A 23156-nucleotide genomic window follows, 5' to 3' on the forward strand; every position below is an offset into this window, starting at 1 on the left:
ATTTCCAGCCCTGCCTCGGATGAACTGGGTTATTTCACAGTGGGTATTCTTCGGATGCTGCTATGGGGAGAGCTGTGCAAACAACTGTTTTTTCAGTTCACGGACTGTCCCAAACATTTGAAAAATAAAACAGCAAACCAAAAAGTAACAAAAAATTGTTCCAGATTGAACAAAACATTTTGTTTGACCCAAAACCAAACATTTCATTTTTAAAAAAATGTTTTTTGAAGTACATTTCAAAATGAAAAGCCATTTAGATTCAAAGTGTTTTGTTTTTTAAAAAATCTTTAAAAGATTTCCATTTCCATTGTTCCATTTTGGGGGGAACTTTTTTAGGTTTGTCTTTGATCAAAACAATTTAGTGAATTAGACGTGAATTCACAAAATGTTTCACTCACCCTGAATCTGCGTTTTTAATTGAAAAATAGATTTGGCCAAAGAATTTCACCCTGCTCTAGCGTTAAGGTTGTTTAAAAGTGGATTGGCGAATATAAAGATGGGACCACTGCTCTCATCTCTTTTTTAAATGTTTAAAATATTATACGAACATAAAGGGCTTGTCTACACTACTCCTTAAGTCGATGTCAGTTACGTCGCTCAGTGTGAAAAAACCACCCCCCAAGCGACATCAGTTACATCAACATAAAGCGGTGTCCACACCAGGCTATGTGGGCAGGAAACGCTCTCCCACCAGCAACGCGCACACCTCTCAGTGAGTGGAGTCATTATGCCGAAGGGAGAGCCCTCTCCCGTCAGCATAGCGTGTCTTCACCAGACGTGCTGCACCGGGGCAGCTGTATCATCCAGCTGCGCCGATGGAGCGTGACAGCGTCGCCAGCCCTGATGCCTTTAAAAAAACATTCTGTTAGCTGCTCTGCTCCCTCCCTCCTGCACTTTTACACTTCGACATTTACACATGTTTACACCGAGAAGAGGGCAGGAGAACAAGGGACAGGTGAGAAAGGAGAGGAGACAGCACAGAAGGTGCATAGGGGGCTTAAAATGGAAGCGGGAAGGGGGATGAGGAACAGAAATGAAACAGTTTTTCAAACTTCACTCACAAAGAGGCTTTTTTAAAGCACATTCTGATTCTGCCGATGGGATTGTTGTCCATCAGTAACAGAAAGGGAAGGGGCAAGTATCATTCTTTTATAAGACAGAAGTCATGTTATTCCTGAGTGCTGCCAGGCACAAGGAGAGTGGGACTGAAGTGCTCTGAGCTAGCTACCCTTACACTGAGGTACTCTACTGCATTGCACCAATGTAATTTGTTGTGTGTCCATAGGCCGATATGCGAAGAACAAACTACTTTATTTAATAAACAGCCTCAGACTCTGACCTCAGGCCTGTGTTCTAGGCTGGTGTTTGGGTCAGCTCCACTGGAGAAATCTATACCACAAAAGCCTCAGCAATGACCAAATCCTGCCTGATCATTGACTCACTTCGTGCTCTTTTCCTGCGTGATCACTAAACGTAATGATTCTGCTGGTGTCACCACGTGCTCTTTATTTCAGATGCATTTTGTAAAGAGACCTCTTACTCTGCGTCCTCCGGAAAAGTGAAACCGTTATGGAGGATGACAAAAAACGTTGTTAGAAGGAGAGTAATTGAAATACCTCAAAGAAGGTGTAAAGGAGTCTGAATGAGATGCGTTAAGTACCCAATTATTCCTACTGAATTTCAGTGGGATTCGAGCGCTTAAATCTCAGGCTCAGATGAAAATCTCCTAAATTTGTTCTTCGTTGTTTATAAAACGTGCGTGAATTTGTTCTCATGAATTGGGGGGGGGGGGGGGGGGATTCAGCAACAACTACTGAACAGGCTGCTGTGGTAGAAGCCTCCACGTCTAACTCTGACCACAGAACCTGCTACTGCTCTGGTTTCAGAGTAACAGCCGTGTTAGTCTGTATTCGCAAAAAGAACAGGAGGACTTGTGGCACCTTAGAGACTAACCAATTTATTTGAGCATGAGCTTTCGTGAGCTACAGCTCACTTCATCGGATGCTACTGCTCTATCTATCAACCCTGGGACGTTTTTAAGCATGATCTGTTGAAAAAAATGGTTACTCACCTTCTCGGTAAGTGTTGTTCTTCAAGATGTGTTGTTCACGTCCACTCCAATCAGGTGTGTCCATGCACGGGCACAGTAGCTGGAAGATTTTTCCCCACGGATGCTGCTAGGGGGAAAATCTTCCGGCTACCGTGCCCGTGCGCGCGCAGACACCTGATTGGAGTGAACGTGAGCAAGCACTCGAAGAAGAAGTTTTATTCCAAAATACAACAATGAAATACAGGTTCATGTTTCATTTTATATGGTTTCCTTTTAAAAAATTAGGAGATTTCATCTGACCCTGACATTTAAGCACTCGAATCCCACTGAAATTCAATAGGAATTGGGTACTTAACTCCCTTAGGCTGCTTTGAAGTCTCAGTCTAGACGCAAAAAGCCCTATACTATTAAAGTCACCGTAAAGTTGCAGTTTAAGTGAGCAAGAGGCAGGAAGGGCAAACGTGCAGGTTTCTACAGCACAAAGCAATACGATGGGGAGCGTTTGTATGTAAAGTATTTTGGTACTTTAAGATCCTTTACAGTGAACATTAGAGCAGGGGCATTATCTGATCTTGGGCAAAGGGGGCTGTTGCCCCCCCCCACACACACATACATACTAGCCTTGGTTTGCTCCCCACCCAACTTTTCATAGGTCTATATGCTCCTTCCCCACCCCTCCAACCTTGCAGGATAGAACATAATCACATATAATGTTCTATTTGCTGATACAATCTCCCCCCACTCCCCCAAATTTTTTTTTTCTGAAATGACGCCACTTAATTCGAGTAAGTAGCATATAGTTGGAAACCAAACTGTTTCCAGCAAAAAAAAAAAAAAAGAGGTCTGGGAACATGTATTTTGTGGGCAGAGCAATTAGTGAAAAAATGATGCGGATGTTTAGCAAAAGCAGGTGGCCAATAAGGGGAAAGAATTTGTGGTTAACAGGATGATGCACAAAAGAGATTTTGCTAGCTGTTAATCATTATGGCACCCGTCTGTTGACCAGAAGTGCGAAAAAATTGTCGTCATCTGATTTTGTTTTCTCCAGTAGGTTTCAAAACAAGTTCTCACCCTGCAAACATTTATGCAGATGCTTCGCTTTCCGCATGTGAGCAGTCCCACTGGCATCAAGAGCAGTATGCACATGCTTTAAGGCAGGGGTGGGCAAGCTATGGCACACGTGCCGAAGGCAGCACGCAAGCTGATTTTCAGTGGCACTCAAACTGCCCGGGTCCTGGCCACCGGTCCAGGAGGCTCTGCATTTGAATTTAATTTTAAATGAAGCTTCTTAAACATTTTTAAAACCTTATTTACTTTACATACAACAATAGTTTAGTTATATGCTAAAGACTTATAGAAAGAGAGACCTTCTAAAACGTTAAAATGTATTATTGGCACGTGAAACCTTAAATTAGAGTGAATAAATGAAGACTCGGCACACCGCTTCTGAAAGGTTGCTGACCCCTGCTTTAAGGTAAACATGCAGACGAGCTTGCAGAATCAGGGCCTAACTCTCTGGAAAAAGGTAGCTGGGCTCAGGGGCTTGCGGTATCAGAAGTCTGAAGTGTTAATTGTGCTGGTGAAACGCTCAGTTTCCTTTCTTGTACAAACCAGCAAGCAAACAGCAGAAAACTTTGCAGTGCGATGTTTAACTCAGTGTGGGCTGTGACACCCACTCTCATGGAAAATACAAAATAAAAAACAGAATTTGAGGGACAACATTAAAAAGTTTAGACCATCATCTATCATCTCTGGAAACTGTTGTAGTCCAGTAAAGAACACAACATAGATTCTTAATCTCTGTAAAATAAACATCTCTACCTTTTTAAAACCCAAAATAAACAAACAGTGACCCCCCAACCCCCTACATCTAGTGTCACAATTCACGTTTTACGAAGGACAGCAAGAGCAGATCCAAAAGCAGCAGGTGTTGCCACACTGGGCTGGGGAAGGGGAAGAGGTGGGGCCCAGCTGGAAGGACCCCCTCTCCCCCCTGCCCAATACCCCTAGAACAGGAACTGTGCAGGAGCGATCTCTCCCACCACAACCTACAAGAGCACCAGGACCCATGCAGCAGCAACCCCCCACCCCGAGCCATGATGTGGGGCTGGGGAAAGAAAACGTCCATGGAGGAACTAGTCCCAGAGGCCAAAGAGACAGTAGCCTGCAGGAGCAGACACAGAAGCTGCCTCAACAAGTGCTACAGCAGGGACTGGTTTCCTCCAGTGCCTTCCCCTCAGCCTCACCCCATCATGCTTCCATGTTCCTCTTCCCTTCCCTCCCTCTCCTATGCCCCTTAGCCCCCTTCCTTTGTCTGTTCAGCAGCTAATCCCCTCCTAACTAAACCACATCCAAGGAATACAAATAATTGGGGCAGTAGCAGGATATTTCCAGGCCATCACATTTGTTTACTCTGCTTGTCTGTTATGCCCATTCCCTGTCCTGTGTATTTAGACTGTTAAGGTTTTGGGGGCAGGGACAATCAGCTCTATTTGTACAACACTTGCTACAGCGGGGGCCCATTCTACCTGTCAGAAATACCTACATGGAACCCATGATCACCATAGGTCTGAGCCCGTCAAAATCTTTATCCCCACTCACCCCTGTGGGGCAGGGCAGGGTTATTATCCCCATTTTACAGTTGGGGAACCAAAGCACAGAATGGCTACGTGACTTGCCCAAGGTCACAGAGGGAGTCTGTGGCAAAGCAGGGACTTAAACCCAGATTGCCCAAGCCCTACAAAAGCACCCTAAACCGCTGGATCATCCTTCCTTTCTTGATGGTCCCCAGGCACTACTGCAATAAACCTGCTCTTACTGTGAGCATCTTCAGTTCTTGTCCTAAAGCATCGCGCAGTATTGCTGTCCACTGTTCAGCAGCACATTTCACTCCAGGAGAACTGCTGTTCAGCAGAGCACGACATGTACTATACAGCCCAAGCCGTATTCAGGCAAAGCTCTCAGAAGAAGATGGCCATTTAAAAAAAAAAAAGGCCTTAAGGTTACAATATATTTGCATGCAAGTATTTGTACATGAAAAACACACGTGATGTGCAGAGGATCTTTGCTCATACCAATCACGTAGTTCTATCCAATTCATGTATAAAAGTGTTTGTTTGGATGCACAGATTTTGTCTGCCATGCATGAAACAACATATTTAGCGGCCAAGTAGCAAGGCCGCTTTGGACACTTTGTACATATGTTTATGTCCCAGCGATATACATCAAACGCTTTTGGAGCAGAGAGAGAGACACACACACGCAAACTCTGCAATAAACCTGAAGGTGGGACACCCTTTGCACTTAAGTTTAAGTCCCTTTTTTAGATATATATTATATACACGCACACACGGGGTGCATGTTGCCTCTTAGAGGTGCCTGGGGTGGTGTTTAGTTTTCCCAGATTACTGGGTGGGGGCTTGAGCTGGTTCTCTTTTGCAGTGTTAAGAGGAATCCCTAGATATTGAAAGGGTACAGATATACTTCTGCCAGGTGGTGTAGGCAGAAACAAGGGCCACTTTCAATATCTAGGGATTCCTCTTAACACTGCAAAAGAGAACCAGCTCAAGCCCCCACCCAGTAATCTGGGAAAACTGAACACCGCCCCAGGCACCTCTAAGAGGCAACATGCACCTCACTCACAAGCACTGAGTCTGTGTATAACAAACGAAAACTTTCAATAAAAGGGAGAGGGCACTCAGCATTTCTTTGGGAAAACACTGCAACAATGATTCAAAAGTATGCAAACTGTAAGTAAACGCCTGTTCCACAATATCTTGGGCCGTGTCAGTTGCCCCAGTTTCCCAGCTTGTGGTGTGGAAGTCTGATGGATGAATGTCCCTTTAAAACACAACTCCCCTTTCCCTCTGCTGCACCCCACTCACAGTTGGTTGTCCGAAGTCAGCAAAGTCCTAGAATTTGGGGGGGTGTCCACGTGGCTCATTCCCACCCCTGAAAGGGGGGACTGATCAATGCCTCTGTGGCTGACCTCTGTAGCCTCTGCCACCGCTTTGCTGCTGCTGCTCACCCCTGTCTCTACTGTCGCCTCTGCCTCTAGCCGCAATACCGTGTTCTGAGGCTTCACTGCTTAGCAATTTCACCAGGTAGTTCTCCCCAGACCAGGGCTAAGGCTCAGCCCCTTAGACCTATTAATCAGCAATTTCACCTCTGGTGATCACTGAACAGTCCCCTCCCCTTTCACTAACATGTGACATCATTACCCCCTGCTTAGCTATTGAGGTTACAGTTAGGGTGACCCTCCACAATTCTGCTGCCCTTCAGTCACACAGTAAGGAGAACAACATTTCATTACTGCCACATTCAAGAGTAAAGTGATTTTTAACCCAAAACAGCAAAAATTGGTCATTTTGGCAAAGCAGGTCTGTCTGCTGATCACCTTGGCAAAGTAGGTGTGTCTATGCAAATACGGTCTGCTCCTGAGGTCTTTTGCCCCCAGTGCATCAAAAGAGGGAAAGGGAGAGCTCATTCAGACCCTTGCTCACATATCATATGCTTCTGGAGCAAGAGAAGGGGGAAGAGCATAGGCGTGGGTGCTCCAGGGCTCCAGGGGAAAAAATGGTGGATGCTGCAGCCAGCTCCCTGCCGCCCCCCACCTGCCAGCGGCCCTGCTGATCAGCGCCTCCCACCCACCTTGGATCAGCTGTTCCGCGGTGTGCAGGAAGCACTGGGAGGGAGGGGGAGGAGCGAGGGTGGGTGCACTTTGGGGAGGGGGCGGAATGGGGCAGGAAGAGGTGGGGTGGGGGTGGAGCAGGGTGAGGGCTTGGGGGAAGGGGTGGAGTGGGGGTGGGGCCTGGGGCAGAGCCGGGGGGTCGAGCACCCCGCAGCCCATTGGAAAGTCGGCGCCTCTGGGGGAAAGAGAATAAATGGCTGTGTAGTCCAAGGGTTAGGACACCCACTCGAGAGGTGGGAGACTCGTGGTCCAGTCCCCCTGTTCAAATGGATATTTATTTATCCACAGTGGAACAGCTTCAACAGGAGAGACTTAGGGACCCTCTCCCCATCAGACTGTCCCATAGCTCAGTGGCTGGCGCACAGTCCCGAGAGACCCCTCTTCATATCCCTTCTCCCCCTCAGGCAGAGAGGGACATTGAACCTGGGTCTCCCACATTCCAGGTGAGTGCTCCACCCACCGGGCTAAAAGTTATAAGGTGGGTGCCGCTCTCACCTCCAGTGCTGCCCGCATCTTGAATGGGAGCCATTGTGGGAGGCAGCCCCTGAGCACACTTACCGGATCAGGGCCTGCATGTGAGACAGATGGTCAAACGCCTACCTACCCTGGGTCATGGATTGTGTGGGGACTTAGGCAGGAGCTCGGCATCCTCACACCTTCAATGAGGCAGCACGGCCTATGCTCAGAGGCAAAAGCACCTAGGGAATTTTTCCCATGAAAAGGTAGGTGTCTGCAGTGGTTGGCGGGAGTGTTGTGGATCTCCGTGGAGCCTAAAACTGGGAGTTAGGTGTCTAATTCTTCAGTCTGTGTGTCTAAGTAGCTTTGTGAATCTGCCCCTATGTCTACTCCTAGTAATAAACAATAGTGATTTTGAGCAGAGTGAAGGCAAACGCCTAGAGCCTAATCCCACCCATTTTCAAAGGCTCACACTTGTGTTAGGTCTATTAAAAAAAGCATCTAACCCTGTTTTCCAAAGGGGAACAGGTAAGGGAGAAGGAGGAAGTGAAGGACAGCCACATCTAAGAGTGAATAACATGATGGAGTTGTGTGTCTGGCTTCATTACACAATCGTTACCTGTATGGTTCTTTGGTTTAACTTTATATTGTGTGGTCAGAAAATAATCTTCATGCATCCTGAAGTTCTGTCTAATCTGATTAACAATGTCTAAATATTGCTCTTCTATCTGCAGCTATAACTTGTCTACATTTTCAAGTGGTTTCTCAGTTCAAACCTTTGATAAGATGTCACTGTTTCCACCACAGGCCTATATCCTAAATTGGACAGTCTTAGCGTGGGCTTAGCTACCCTTTAACATCTAATAATTTAGCGGAATATAAAGAGATGCAAGATGAACAGGGTTGCACGCATTAAATCTTGAGTCTAAAGTGAGAAACCCCAGCCACCTGTCTCAAAGAGGGACTCAGGGTATAATAACTATTGTACTCAGCATTTCTGTAGTACATTTTTTCAGAGAACTGACTAATTACAATTAAATGTAGTATTTAGTACTAATAAATAACATCCTATCTGGAGCCCTCAGAGAGCTTTATAAACACGTTAAATCCTCTCAATGGCTTTATGAGTAGGTAAATATCTCCATTTTACAGATAGGGAAACTGAGGCAGAGAGACAGGATCTGTTTAAAGTCACACAGGAAGTCTGTGGCAGGGCTCGGAGTCATACTAATGTTGCCTGACTAATTCTATGTTTAACCATAAGATGATCCTTAGGCAAATGCTCAAACAGTTCCCTCTCAAAATAAACTACAGATGCTTAGGATGCAATCAACAACTTGATGAGGATAAAACAATGAAATTACTTTATATTTTTATAAAAATACAATTTGATGTAAAGAATCTTCACGTTAGAAGCCACTGAATAAGTTTAGAAAAACCATTATTTGACAGTTGTGAGACAAATGTATTTAACTTCCTAGTAATGTACAAAGACTTTATACCTGAATGCTTGTCAGTTGTATTAAACCAGAAATGAATTTAAAGAGGAAACCAATACAGCTGTAACGAAGAGGCAATTCAGGACACTTATTTTAGATGTTATTTACCTAAACTTCAAAACCTTACAAGTACAGTTGTACAGAAAAGTGTGCAATTGCAAAATTAGTTTGTGCATACAGTTCCCACAGTTGCATGCATAATTGTGGCAATATGTCAATGCTAATTTTGTTGCTTAACCCATTCCTAAGTATTTCTGTAATGGTGCCCCTAAAGGCCCCAGTCATGTTAGGCATCGTACACATAAGACAGTAGCTCTGTGAGGTAGGAAATTTCATCATCTGCAGACTGACAACGTGTAGATTAAACAAATCAATGGGGGGAATGAAGGGATGAGGTAAGCAGTGAAACAATCTTTGTTAGCTTAATAAATAGCCATGATCAAATCATCTGAGAGATGCTGAGCATATAAGACACAGCCTCAGGACCTTCAACTCCCACTGAAGTCAGTGGGAGCTATAAGTGCTCAGTATCTTTTAAGACTGGGCTATTAGGGACTCATACAGACTTCAAAGTAGTCAATAGGATCACAAAGATATTTAGGTTCATTACTTCCATAGAAACCAATAGAAGTTGGGGGCCTAATACCTTTGTGGATCTGGGCCTGGGAGACTATGGGCTTTGGAAGTACATATACTTAACCCCTTTAATGATAATCTGCCCAAAAAACGGAAAGGACGAGGTGGCAAAAACCTGCCAACTGACCATTGTCTGGTCTTCCGGTACTTTATGTCAGTGTGTTAGATGCAGTACTATACACATTGTAAGACACTAGTTGCAGATGATACAAAATTACTCAAGACTGTTAAATCCAACACTGGCTGTGAAGAGTTACAAAGGGATCTCAATAAACTGGGTGACTGGGCAACAAAATGGAAGATGAAATTCAGTGTTTGTAAGTGAAAAAGTAATGCACATTGGAAAAATAATCCCAACTATACATACAAAATTATGGGATATAAATTAGCTGTTACCGTTCAAGAAAGAGATCCTGGAGTCACCGTGGGTAGTTCTCTGAAAACATCTGCTCAATGTGTAGCGACAGTCAAAAAAGCTAACCATGTTTGGAACCATTAGGAAAGGGATAAGTAATAAAATACAAAATGTCATAATACCTCTATATAAATCCATGGTAGGTGTGCAGTTCTGGTCCCCCTATCTCAAAAAAGGCAAAAAGAATTATTAGGGGGATGGAACAGCTTCCATATGAGGTGAGATTAAGAAAACTGGGGCTTTTCATCTTAGAAAAGTGATGACTAAGGGCAGGGGATATGATAGGGGTCTATAAAATCATGAATGGTGTGGAGAAAGTGAATAGGGAACACAGAACTAGAGGTCACCCAATAACATTAATAGGCGGGTTTAAACCAAAAGGAAGTACTTCATGCAATACCCAGACAACCTGCAGGACTCATTGCCAGGGGATGTTGTAAAGGCCAAAAGTACAAAAAAGAAGTAGATAAATTCATGGAGACTAGGTCCATCAATGGCTATTAGCCAAGACGATCAGGGACACAACTCTATGGTCCAGGTGCCCATAAGTCTCCAGCTGCCAGAAACATCTGGCATTGGCCACCGTCAGAGGCAGAATGCTGGGCTAGATGAGCCACTGGTCTGACCCTGTATGGCCATTCTTATGACTAGGCTTGGAAAGATTAGATTCTTATCAGTAAATATCAGTAAACAGATTTCACCACACACACACACACACACAAACTGACCCAAAAATATTTCCAGTCAATAATAATCAAAATTTACAGATAGACAAAGTAGCTGGGGCTTCAGAGTTTGATTTAAGGATATTTACACTGTATACTGTGACACATGGTACTGACAATTTGTTTTAACAGTTATAAAGCTTTAACTTTTTGAATCTCAACATCTACTATCATTAAATAATTGTTGTCTGACCCTCTGCAATAATTTCCTACAACTGTGAAAATTTAAATCGATAAAAATGGAAAAATGCTAAAAATAAACGTTGAATTATTTGTCAAAATTGTAAAACATAAAAACCAAATTCTGTCAAGCCTATGTCTGACCATTTCTTTTGTTAATATTGTAAGGGGCACAGACAGTGTATCCTTTATGTATCATACAGCACATCTCAGTAATGAAAAGTTAACTTTTGGTAATGATGTGGGAGCTATTATATGCACTGAAATAAATGAAGATTTTTTCTAGCGTCCCTTGAGGTTTTCCCCTCTCCCCCACGGGTTTCTTTCATTCCCTGCTGTTGATCTAGGAAAATACCAACATGTCACAATATAACATTAAAATACCCAGCAACTATTTTTATTGCAAAGAGACAATGACAACGTTTCACCCCAAAATGGAGCTTTAGAGACAGTCAGTCTGTGTTGGTATAAAGTGACGATGGGAATTTTGGGCCCTGGAAGCATCTTTCTGATGTTAGCTGTGTTAGCTGAGTATTTTGGGTAAGTGGCAGACTCAGTAACACAGCCTAGATTATGTTTTCATACCAGTCATACTGATGCTTCATACTTATCATCACCACAAGAGGAGAGGCCCCTCAAACAGGATATTGCTAACAGTTCTGCTCAAAACATCCGATCAACAAGCCCTTTAACTTTAAAGGGGCTAGTGTGCCAAGTAATGTACTCCCAAATTACGTAGCTCCATCCAGTGTTGTAGCTCGGCTGCTGATGAGCCAGACAGGAGAAGGAGCACAACTAACAAACCCCACATTCAGAATCTGTCATTGATACAATAAACGCACTAGTTCTCTGGTTAGCCATAGAGTCTCCCGACGAACAGGACAGGCAAGATCCACATTTCTAATATATAAAGGCAAATCCCCTCCACCCCACCCGACCCCCATGTATTGAGGACTGCATTGGAATTGCAAGTGCTCTCTTTAAGAGTAGGAGGTTCCTGGTCTTGTTTGCAGACAAGGGGCTCTGTGGCAAAGCATGTGAATGAGCCAGAGTAAAGCAAGGTGGGTGAGTTGTGTCTCGCCACCGCAGGGAGCAGCCTGTTTGCTCTCTCTCTGTTTTGGGTTCTTGTGTTACTATTCTCAATTCTAAGAAATAAAACAGTGTTACATTGTAACCTTCCAGCAAGAGTGGTTCTGTTTTTATCTATTTTTTCTGTGTATATGCTGTGAACATGCCCGCATCCATAATTTAACATAAAAGACCCCTTCAGACCTTCATGTACCTGAAAACAGCAAGAAAGGGCTCACATTCAATACACCCCCCTCAGCATTTACTTAGTTTTTACAAGTCACCTTTAACAGTGTCACTTCCACAACATGCTGAAAAGCCATAGAAATTTCCCTTAAAATTCTACAGAATCAGATTCTCCGCCCTGCTACTCTCAGTTGTGCTGTTTATGATGCACATTATTTGCTGCTTTATTGCACCCAGACATTACCATGCACTCCACAAAGATGCTTTTATTAAGTTTTCCAGGGTCCTAGTCAGAGAGGTCAGGCCAGAGTTGCTCTAAATGCCTCTGACTAAGATTCTGCCAGAGCAGAGGGCACCATTTACCTTGAGAACTTCTGGTTTCACTTGAAACAAATTCTGCATAAGGCACCATACAGTAGCACAGCAAGTAATCTTAGATCCTGCAAGAGTTCTCCACACTCTTGCTATGACTGGTGAGCAAGCCTATTACCATTATTCCTTAAAGCACCAGTACACTATTGTTAGGTCCTCAGTCCTACTAAACCCAAGGTGCTCCAACACTTGCTGATTTGAGACAGAAGGATGAAAGAAAGGACAGGCTTCCAGTTGAAGCACTCGACTGGAGCTAGGAGATCTGAGTTCCAGTACCACGATTTTTAAAGTGTCCACTCTGTTCAGGTGCCTCAATTTCTGGTTTCCCAGCTTGAGGCATCTTGGTGTGTTTTCCAGAGGTGGTGATCATCCACAGCAGCCACTGACATTAGTGGGAGTTACTGGGTGCTCAGCACCCTTGCAAGCCAAGCCACTTAGCTTCTAAATCTATATAGACACCCACCTTTAGGCTCCTATTTTTGAAAAGCTTGGCCTAGATATAGTCTCAACTCTGATTGTCTATAGCAGCAGCACCATCTAGTGGTCAGGCAGTACATTTTACTGACTACAGTATTAAATTGTTATTTCTATAGCATCACAAAATAGGGATAACAGTATCAAACACACAAAACAGTATAGGAACATATTGTAAGTTGTTTGTTTGTTTGCTAGTTTTCCCCTCATGTATTGCCTTCCTGTCCCCGAGACTGAATCCTGTTTTCTATCCATATTTCTAAATGCTCCAATCCCTGTGTATTCTTCTTCTTTGGTGTACACAACTCCTCCCAATTTGCTGTCATCTGGAAATGTGTCATTTCTCCCCTGTCCCGTATTCCTCACGTATTAATGGACCTACTTTCAAGAACTGGTTGAATAAAAATTTTAAAACACAAAAGCAAAAAACAAAAACAAAAGTGTCCTGTGGAAATTTGTCAGTTTTTATGGTTTTTGATAAAAAAAAATTCATTGCCGTTTTGCAAGTTCTCGCTTTCATTGGAAAAGGGGAGAAAAGAACCTGACAGTGTTTTCTCATTTAAAGAAATAAACTTGCTCCGACTTTTCAACTGGAAAAAGATCAAAAATGATAGCGGGAAAAACTGAAGAGAAAATGAGCTTTGAATTTGTAAAAAGTCCTGAAAGTTTTTGAACAAAGTTTAAAGTTTTCATTTATTCAATAATATTTGCAAAAAAGTTAAAATATTGACCCAGTCCAGTAAGGCTAGATTTGAAGTCAATGAGAGTTGATTTCTACAGGAGTTGGGTCAGGCCCTATCTTAGGTTTCTCTGGTTTCAGAGTAGCAGCCGTGTTAGTCAAGAATTATAACATTCAAAAGACAGTTGGAGAACACTTCAATCTCTCTGGTCACTCGATTACAGACCTGAAAGTGCCAATACTTCAACAAAAAAACTTTAAAAACAGACTCCAACGAGAGACTGCTGAATTGGAATTAATTTGCAAACTGGATACAATTAACTTAGGCTTGAATAGAGACTGGGAGTGGATGGGTCATTACACAAAGTAAAACTATATCCCCATGTTTATTCCACCCCCACCCCCACCCCCCACTGTTCTTGTCAACTGCTGGAAATGGCCCACCTTGATTATCACTACAAAAGGTTTTTTTCCCCCCGCTCTCCTGCTGGTAATAGCTCACCTTAAGTGATCACTCTCGTTACAGTGTGTATTGTAACACCCATTGTTTCATGTTCTCTGTGTATATAAATCTCCCCACTGTATTTTCCACTGAGTGCACCCGACGAAGTGAGCTGTAGCTCACGAAAGCTTATGCTCAAATAAATTGGTTAGTCTCTAAGGTGCCACAAGTCCTCCTTTTCTTTTTAGGTTTCTCTGTAGATCTTCCCAGATAAATTAGATTTGCATCCAATGCTCTCTAGTGCTTATATATACATTTGTAAAAGCCCTTCAGATTTCCCTTGGCCCCTTTTGATTATTAACCCATTCTGCTCTTAAATTTTTCCCTAAAATCCATAACAGACTGAATATGTTTATGTTTGGTTGCTTCCACCCACCCGCCTTTCCTATTCCCAGGATGCAGCCTATCTACACCAAAAGATATAGAAATAAAATTAGAGTAACAGAAGCGGCCACTTTATCTAATATGACCTCTTGCATAACCCAGACTAGAGAACTTGAGATAGTAACGCCTGCATTCAGTGCAAATTATTTAACATGATGGTCCCTCAAATTACTGTGTGGAAAGTGTTTCTTATTCAGTCCCCGCCACCCACCCTCAGCCCCCAATCCAGCTGCCAAAGGGACCTGGGTGCAAATTCTGCCCCTGGAACTGGCTGCCACAAAAGAACAAATGCTATTGGCTGTCTAGTAACCCCTGGAGGAAGAGCAATGGTGATTGTTCAAAGAATTCCCAATTCCGACAACCAGGAAGAAATGGCAAACAAAAGAAAATGGTGCTTTTAAAACGGCACCTAGAGATCATACACAAACTGCCACAGCAACATCATTGGTTACTGGAATTAAAGGTTAGAACAAGCGTGGCTGACGTTGTAGTGTGGATGGGCACTCGCTGAGCAGCTGCTGCACCCTTCCAGACCTTCCCTCACTCTCTGTCGTCCCTGCCTGACCCCCAGTAGGGACGTATGTGGCAGCATATGGCCCCCTGCTGCTGCTCTCTCAGGAACCGTACACCACACACCCGCTCACCATCCCAAGTGCCAGCCCTGATCTTGTCTGACCCCACAGCCACAGCCGAGGGCCGATTCCCGTCTCCCTCCCCACTCACCGTTCGGAAAGCTGCACCTCTTGGCTTCACAGGGCCCATACTGCAGGGCTGGCAGCAAAGGAGTCCGGGACAGAAGCAGGGGAGGAGAAGGTCACCACAGCAGCTTGAATGGGGTTGCAGGTACGAAGGAGGCAGCCAGGATTTTTGTGGTCACAGGCGGGTGGGTTGGGGACAGGGAACCCAGTCACGGGTAGTTCAACGCTGTCACGTTGTCAGTCTGTCTGTCTGTTCTGTGACAACTTCCCTCTTCTCTCCAGCCCCGTGGCACCCCGACTAACTGCCAGGTGGTTTCCCCCTCGCCTGGCTCTGCCAGAAGCATGCACCTTTGCTCCTCCAGACCCATGTGAGGTCTTGGACAAACTCTGCCGGGCTGTCTGCCCTTCACGAATGGCCAGAACTCCCCTTGCGGTGACGGATCCGCTGCCCTCACGAGTGACACCCCCCGCCCCAGCTCTGAACCTGCCATCCCTAAACATGCCCACACCCTCCAATTTGCTCCCCCTTCACTATTGACTCTGCTGTTTCCAGGCCTTCCTTCACATGGTGATCACAGTCTGCCTGTCCCCCCACCATCCCCTCCCTACACTAACTGCCCTGGCTTTCCCAGAGAGCACCCCCACTACCGTGATACCAGCGACTGTCTCCCCCCACCCCTACACACACAGTAACTGCCCTGGCTCTTCCAGAACCTTCCATCCCCCCAGCAGTGATATACCACCAACTGTCTCCCCACCCCATAAACACTAACTGCCCTGGCTTTCCCAGAGATCACCCCCACTACCATGATACCAGCGACTGTCTCCCCCCACCCCTACACACACAGTAACTGCCCTGGCTCTTCCAGAACCTTCCATCTCCCCAGCAGCGATATACCACCAACTGTCTCCCCCCACCCCATGAACCCTAACTGCCCTGGCTCTCCCAGAGGCCCCCCACCTGTGATACCAGTGACTGTCTCCCCCCACCCCTACACACACAGTAACTGCCCTGGCTCTTCCAGAACCTTCCACCCCCCCAGCAGTGATATACCACCAACTGTCTCCCCCCACCCCATGAACCCTAACTGCCCTGGCTCTCCCAGAGGCCCCCCCACACTAACGTGATACCAGTGACTGTCTCCCCCCACCCCTACACATACACACTAGCTGCCCTGGGTCTCCCTGTCCCTTGCATCCCCCCCAGCAGTGATACCACCAACCAGGGCCGTCCTTAGGATTTATGGGGCCCTACGCAGTATTATTAAACTGGTGCCCCTGTGCCTGACGGCATCCCAGGCTCGCAGCCCGTGGTGGGGCGGTGGGGAAAGAGGCTGAAAAGGATACCGAGCCGCCTGGCCTGGCCCACAGAGGGTCACAGTTCCCCGCAGAGACCCCCGGACCCGCCCCCTCACGCAGAATACACAGTGCCGGTGCATTAGGCTCTGTTATATGGCCCCTGCCTAAGGAGACTGCAGCGCGGGCTGGGTGTGCGGGAGCCGACCCGCTTTTACCCGCTGTCACGGGCGGGGGGTGCAGCTGCCGCTTGGGGAGGCCAGCTCCCCAGCCCACCTGTGGCTCCGCCCATGCTCCACCCCTGCTCTGCCCCAGGCCCTGCCCCCCACTCTGTCCCCCACTCCGCCCCCCCACTAATCACAATTAGGGTGTGATGTTCCCATATGTATTCATAATGGTACCTGCACGGAGGAAAATCCCTGGACGTGCAGTTGTTATGTACACATCACACTAGCCATACAGTCTCCCCTGGGATGCTGGGTATGACAATGTAACCGCTTTGCAGAACGTAACCCTACAGGTAATGTGGATGCCACGCTGGAAGAATCCTGATCTGAGCTGGCCGCAGCCTGGAGCCGGAAATGCTTCCTGATGGGCGAAGGTGCTGTGGGAGCGGGTGGAAACTAGCGCTGTTCAACATGTCTTTCCAGTCCATAACATGGGCGGCACACCCGCAAAAATGGTGGGTGGACCAAGTACACCCCAACTGCAGAACATACAGAGAAGGGTTGAGGATGGATGGAGGATGGCTTCAAAAGGCTAACTTGGGAGGGGGAGGTGTGTATGGAAATACAAAATGCTCAACTCTGGGGCTAGCACCTGTGTAATAGTTACCATGATACTGTGGGAAGGGAATGCTACTAAGGTGGTCCCCATGAGTCCTATGGGAATAATGAGAAAGGGAGGAGCTCGCTGGGAACCACTGGGGGATAGATCGGAAGGATGGAATGGTGTAAAATGGACAATAATTCGGTTAAGTAATTGTTTGTCCAGAGAAAATATTTAAATGTGTCCCTCTTCAATGGCCATGGAGGGGCAGAATTAATGGCCTGTTGCAAATGGGGGCCATTAGGGGTGATATATATGGGGTAGGGGGTGTTTGCTGGGAATGTACACAACACTTGGGGACACAATTACACCAGCATCTGACACAGTTACGCACATCTACACCCTGTCATCGGGATTATGGTGCACGAATGAATCTGTGGAACTCATTGCTTTGCAGAATCGAATTAGTGCATACCACCCAATTCCATACCAAGTGGTCCAGCTGGTTTGGACAATACCCTATTTTTCTGTGACTGTCCAGTGGACTCCTGATATGGACAAAAGCATGCGAAACCTGCAGAGGCAGCTCACTGCAACTGCCAACAACTAAACACATTTAAAATATATACTTCAGGATGGCATTAACAGGGTTTTAACCCTGTCAAAGGAGGAGAAGCAGTGTTTTTGGTGGTGGCCAGAATGTTGGACTATACTACAGTGGTCAGGACTCTGTGTTGCTGTGGATTATCATAGCAGCTGGTGTATTGTTAAGTATACTTGTGTTACGTTGTACATGGAAACAGTCAAGAGGGAGACAACCCTCTAAAGAACGGCCACTAATTATAGCCTATAAGTAATGTAATAGGCCCTCTACCCTAGTGTACTAGACAACCCGGACCCAACCTTCTTGGGTCCACTATAATGTCCAGCCCTCTTCAGGACAGGCCAGATCTACTCGGCCCATTGCCCCTCTAAGGGGAGCAACATACACAGTCTGCTACCTTAAATGGAGTTACCCAAACAAGTCACAACACTGGATTAGTGAAATTAAAGACTAAAACAAGTTTATTTAACTACAAAGAGAGATTTTAAGTGAGTACAAGTAATGAGGCATAAAGTCAGGAATGGTTGCAAGAATAATAAACGCTTTCTACACTAAACAACCTAGACTTGGTACAAAGTGACATCCCTTACCACAGGTTCTCAGTAACATTGCTGACCGAGCTCTCAAGCCATGATTCGCTCCCAAAGTCCAACAGCTTTTTCTTTTGTCATCTTAGGTGAAAAGAGAGAGCTGGGTAGGGAGAGGGAACATGGGGTGTTTTGCCCCTCACTTTTATAGTTCAGTCCCCCTTTGAGATACATTTTCCTGAAGATCACCCCTCAAAGCAGTTTATTCAACCAGTAAAGAAGGCGACATAATGTCTGGTGGTGAAAAGTTCTGTGTTGTTTCTTCTCACCTCTGTTTCCTGAAATGCAGATTTTTCCTTGTCTCCTGTCTTCCCCCTCTTGTTGTCTGAGGACTGTTTACAACTTGTATGTAAACTGAGGGAAACACACATTCGTTTGTTTCAGACCTGCTTGACCAGTGCTGCCTAATTGGGGCTACGTGCATTTGAATGGGTGCCAACACCACCATTTAGGGGGAAATCATAACTTTACAGATGTAAGCAGAGTCTGAATGAGCTCTTCCCTGACATCTAGTGATGAGCTGTGGAAAAGGACTTCAGGAGCTGATCTCATTTGCATGGGGACACCCACCCTGCCTAGGTGCTCAGCATGATGGGATTGCTTGCCCAAATGGTCACTTTTGGCTGGTGTGGGATCCCCAGTCTCCTTGTTATTGGGGCAGGAGTAATAAAGGGTTATTATCCTTGTTATGTGAATCAAAGGTAGCAAAATGGTACTTGGCATTTCCCAATTGAGAGACTCACCCTCAACTAAACAGCACTCGCTAGGCAGGGGACATGGATTCCAAAACCTGGTGAGTGTAGGGGGTAGGGAGGAGGAGAATAATAGATAGATAGATAGATGTACCTGGTGGTGTGGGGCCTGTTTAAGGGTCCTAGATACTATTTGACCCTTCCTCTCTCCATTTTATAATAAAACAGCTAATTTAGATTCAATTGAGAGTCTTGTTACATGCTTTAGAGCTGAAATTGCTGATACCTAGGTCTAAGTATTAGACTTTGGGACAGTGTCTCTATTGCAAGAGACTGCCCAGTGTGCACCAGCACTGAGGCTCCCCCACTAACAGCTGAAATCACTGAGAGCTGTGTTACGTGCGGGGCCCTGAAGACATCCTGGTGAGTGGCCATCTGGTGGAGAAGTGTGGCCAGCAGGGCAGCTGGCAGAGAGGCATGGCCAAAAGAGCAGCTGGTGGAAAGGCATGGCTGGCAGAGAGGTGCAGCAAGCGGCCAGCAGGGCAGGTGGTAGAGAGGGCCAGAGCAAAGCCCTGCGGCAATCGGCCGTTGGGGTGATAAGCAAGTGCCCGAGCAGTGGCGTGTGTAAGGTGCCTGCTTACCCCCGCCCCTGCCTTCCACACAGGGTGGGAGGTGAACTCTGCGGATGAACCTCTGAAGCCTGGAGCTGCACTGGCCAAGGACAGCAACTGTGAGTGCAGTGCAGAGAAGGGACAGGCACATTAAAGGGACTTTTGGGTTGCTGGACTTAAGAACCTGAGGGGAAAAAGACATGGCCCAACTTACGTGAGGGTGGATCTTTTGCTCATGGTTCATGTTTATACTGAACCCAGCCCTTGTGGCTGCCAACTCTGATGGCAAAAGCGTTATACATATAATGTTGCAACACACATTTCATGGTGATATTATTGACCAACAAGTTATTAGTTTTCAAACAATGCCTTACAAGGTATACTGGTATAGATTATTAAAATAGAGTGTAGGGTGTGAATACAGGGGACATGCTGTCACAGGGTGGTACCTCTCTAGAGCTGTTTAGTGACTCACCTTAATCAACCTCCACTGTTTGTAGCTCCTGAGGAGCTGTGGTCATCCTCCCCCTGGAGTAGAACACAAGCTTACAGAAGCCATTCATACATTTAACACACTGGTCCCCAAAGAGACTGCAGGCAGTTGCAATATCCCAGATTCTCAGACTGCCTCACTGCTCAGGATCATCTCCTCAGCACCAGCCTGAAATTTCCCCTCTTGCTCAATTCATCCCATTAGCTCCAGTTGCTCCCTGGTGCCTTTTATGATTTGTTGCTCTTCTGGGGTTTGCACCCTTCAGACTGGGACATGGTTCTCATGGCTCCTTGGAACACATTCCTCTCTGCAGACAGCCATCTCTGCAATCCCTTGGGTGCCATAGGTTGGCTTTGGCCTTGGGTGTTAGGTTCCATGTGGTGTTGGCACTTCCAAGCTCTGTCCCCCTCCGCTAGCTACAGCCAGCAATGCAGCTGTGCTGCCCTGTGAGATACAGAGTGTGGGCATCTTCATGCAAACCCAGTCTCTGAATTTTTGCCTGGGAGCCTCCTTTGGTGAAAATGTGGCCCTAGAGATGACTTGACACACTTTTTTTTCTCCCCCCTCAGAGGCTCCTCTTTCCCCTCCCTGCCTAACCAGTTGTGGTGCCCCTGTTCACTGACTGCCGATTTTCACATCTGCAGGCTGCGCTTCAGGGACAGATTTCTTTAAGGCACTTTTTAATGTAAAATATTTTCTTACGTGTCTTTTATAAAGAAATCGCAGTGCAACAATGTGCAGTGCTGGAACGTCCAGGCTGCTAGTTAAACAAATGCTAATTATTCCAAATTCCAGAGGGCAGATTGTTGCTGCTTGAGTTAGGTGCCTTCTCTGCAGCATTTTAGAATCTTGAAGGTGTCTGAACTCAACTGTGTAACCTTGCTCTGCAATATATTTGTCCTACTCAGATCTGCTTATCAGGTATGTTGAGCTCTTTCCAGGGAATGGATTCGGTTGCTGACAGAAAACTGTCTTAAAATAGCACAGCCATGTCTAGATGTATATGATTCATCTATTAGCACTGTTCCAGAACAGGGATTCAAACCTGGTGTGGTAGCCACTTGGCTATTGGGTGGGGTTAGCCGCTCTCTCCTCCTCCAGCCCTCTTGTGAGCCTAGCCTGAATTGTATTTATTTAGTGATTTAGGCTGAAGCTATTCCGTAAATTCAACACCAGCTGGTGAATAGTCTTGTTTGGCCCAAAAGTGCATTATGTTTTTTAAAGCAAATAAATGATATATTGGAAATTTTCCCCCACCTCTACTTGTGATGTCTTTTCACTAGCTCTCCTTTCACTATAATCTTCTAACCTAGACAGGACCTGAATTTCAAATGCAAGAAAAGGCTTCAGGGCCATTTCTATCCACTTTATAAAAGCAGGGAGGGGGAAAGGGCATAAGTCCAATTTTTTCCCTTTGAAGCTCACCTATATTATTCATCATTCACGTGACAGACTGACGCTAAAGAGGATTTGTCCTTCACACACACACACAAGTGCAGAGCACTAATGTCACTGTCTATAGCAGGAGAGCGTCTTTTTCACAAATCCATTTAGATACAGCACTGCAGGTTTCAAAATGAATCTGATCTGCTTTTATCACCCCGCAGCTGTTCCCTTCAGCAGGATCCACTACCTTGAACCTGGGAAACAAAATCACTGTTTAGAGTTTTTGAACAAGATTTATAGCAGCTTTTCCTCATTCTGACACCTCTCTTGAATTTCTTCCTAACACCTGAATTGTTCCTACAGTGCCCTGGTTGATAAGACTTCCTAGCACACCATCCTGTAGCTGGCTGGTGTTTTCCAGAAGTGGACACTACTTGTTCACATTACAAAATCCAACCCTCAGAATTACCCTCACGGTTGATGTAAATCATCTGTTGAGGTTTAGGACTGATCACCCCTCTGTGCAGACGACTGTGCATACTACTGAACATCCCTTACGCCCAGACAGAGCCTCTGCTCGCAGCAATGCTGGAAAGCCAACAACCCTGTGGCCCCTGCTACACATCTTACATGGACTCCAAGGATAACACTCACAGTGTTTGATTTAACAGGGAGCCGTCCACCCAATTCCTTTTCCTTGCAGGGAATGTAATGGTGAGTCCAAGCCAGATCCGGTTTACATCTTTGGAAGTAATTTGTATGAAAGCCTGTAATTGACATGGAACAATAAACTGACAGGGAGAAAGGAGGTTACAGTAGTTTAGGAGCTAGCCAGAGACTCAGGACAGCTGGATTTTATTCCCCTTTCCAGCACAGACTCCTGTGTGACCTTGGGCCAGTCACGTCGCGGCTTTTGTCCCAGGGAGCTTTTTCTTTAGACACCCCATCGCACTTGTCCGTGTGCAGGAGCCAGTTTGTGGGGCAGAGCTTACAGCCTGATCTTTCTGGAGGGGAAAATGGAAACACTTAATGGAACAGAAGGTTCTGATGAATGCTGACCTTCACCCAAGTCAATCACAGAGCCTTCGTGCAGCTAGAACTAATATCCTTATTTTGGGGGACAGGTCCAATATTCAATCAGCAGGAGGCACTGCAGCCAGGAGCGAGGGGTATAGGTGAGGATGTGAGCACTCCAGTCCTGAACTGTAGTGGCTAATGCGCACTGCTTGACAGCCACTTAGAGTTTCACCTTAGAGACGGTTGCTCTCCAGTTGGTGGATGTTGTGACCAAGCAGGAATTTTCTGTAATACTTTTGTACCTCAGTTTCCCTCAGTACTTGGCATTGCTGCCTAGTGGCCTTATATAACCTCACCTGGAGCAGGAAGCGACATACAATGCATGGACACTGCTACAGAAATCTTCTGTTTCCAGGGCATGGTGCACTTGCGCACCCGCGTTTGGAATAAAAATAGCGACCACGCACCTCCAGTTACAGATAAGGAACCTCCTCTTTGTTGCATACCCATTAAACTGATAACTACTTGCTGTGGTTAGATGTTGACAGATGTTTGGCCGTGTCTGTATGTTCTTCCTCTGTGCTGGAACGACAGACCTCGAACAAACCGCCCAATAACCACAAGATCCATTAAGGCACAAAGGCACCCAGCCAGGTTTATTGTCGACGAAGCACGGTAATGGAACCTG

The 23156-nt window shown here is 45.8% G+C and overlaps 1 long non-coding RNA gene across 1 annotated transcript; it reads right to left on the bottom strand.

The window, feature by feature from the left end:
* Positions 1-284: 284 nt before the first annotated feature.
* Positions 285-6169, bottom strand: LOC122462869. Its single transcript, XR_006285747.1, has 2 exons — positions 4869-6169; positions 285-3306 (listed from the first exon to the last, which is right to left on the bottom strand). It is a non-coding gene; the product is annotated as an uncharacterized LOC122462869 (long non-coding RNA).
* Between the last annotated feature and the right edge of the window lie 16987 nt (positions 6170-23156).

The sequence above is a fragment of the Chelonia mydas genome, chromosome 14, assembly GCF_015237465.2.
Source record: "Chelonia mydas isolate rCheMyd1 chromosome 14, rCheMyd1.pri.v2, whole genome shotgun sequence".
Taxonomy (NCBI): Eukaryota; Metazoa; Chordata; order Testudines; family Cheloniidae; genus Chelonia; species Chelonia mydas.